The 213-nt window shown below is 62.9% G+C and overlaps 1 protein-coding gene across 1 annotated transcript in view; it reads left to right on the top strand.

The window, feature by feature from the left end:
- The window catches only part of LOC103913998 (cysteine-rich protein 1), a 25,904-nt gene continuing 25,691 nt past the window's right edge, over positions 1–213 (top strand). Inside the window, exon 1 of the mRNA XM_009320602.1 lies at positions 1–5. The gene's annotated coding sequence lies outside the window, so the exon portion shown is untranslated. The remainder of the gene's footprint in view (positions 6–213) is intronic.

Raw genomic sequence — 213 nt, 5'->3', positions numbered from 1 at the left:
CTAGCGTGCTCAGCGGGGCGTGCAGCAGATGCCTGACCCCACTGTCACGCATGCCTGAGGAGAAGGGTGCGGGAAGACACGGGGTGCAGCGAGGTGTGGGGTGCTCTCCCTGCGCCGGCAGGTCAGCCCTGCAGAAATTCAAGCTGCAGAAGCCGCTCTGCAATTAATAAGTAACCTCTGCCCTTGGCTCTGGGCACTGGCTGGTGGGAGCAG

This window comes from Pygoscelis adeliae, unplaced genomic scaffold, assembly GCF_000699105.1.
Source record: "Pygoscelis adeliae isolate BGI_AS28 unplaced genomic scaffold, ASM69910v1 Scaffold402, whole genome shotgun sequence".
Lineage (NCBI taxonomy): Eukaryota > Metazoa > Chordata > Aves > Sphenisciformes > Spheniscidae > Pygoscelis > Pygoscelis adeliae.
Note: the sequence above shows the minus strand (reverse complement) of the source record. Positions and strands in the feature narration are given on the sequence as shown.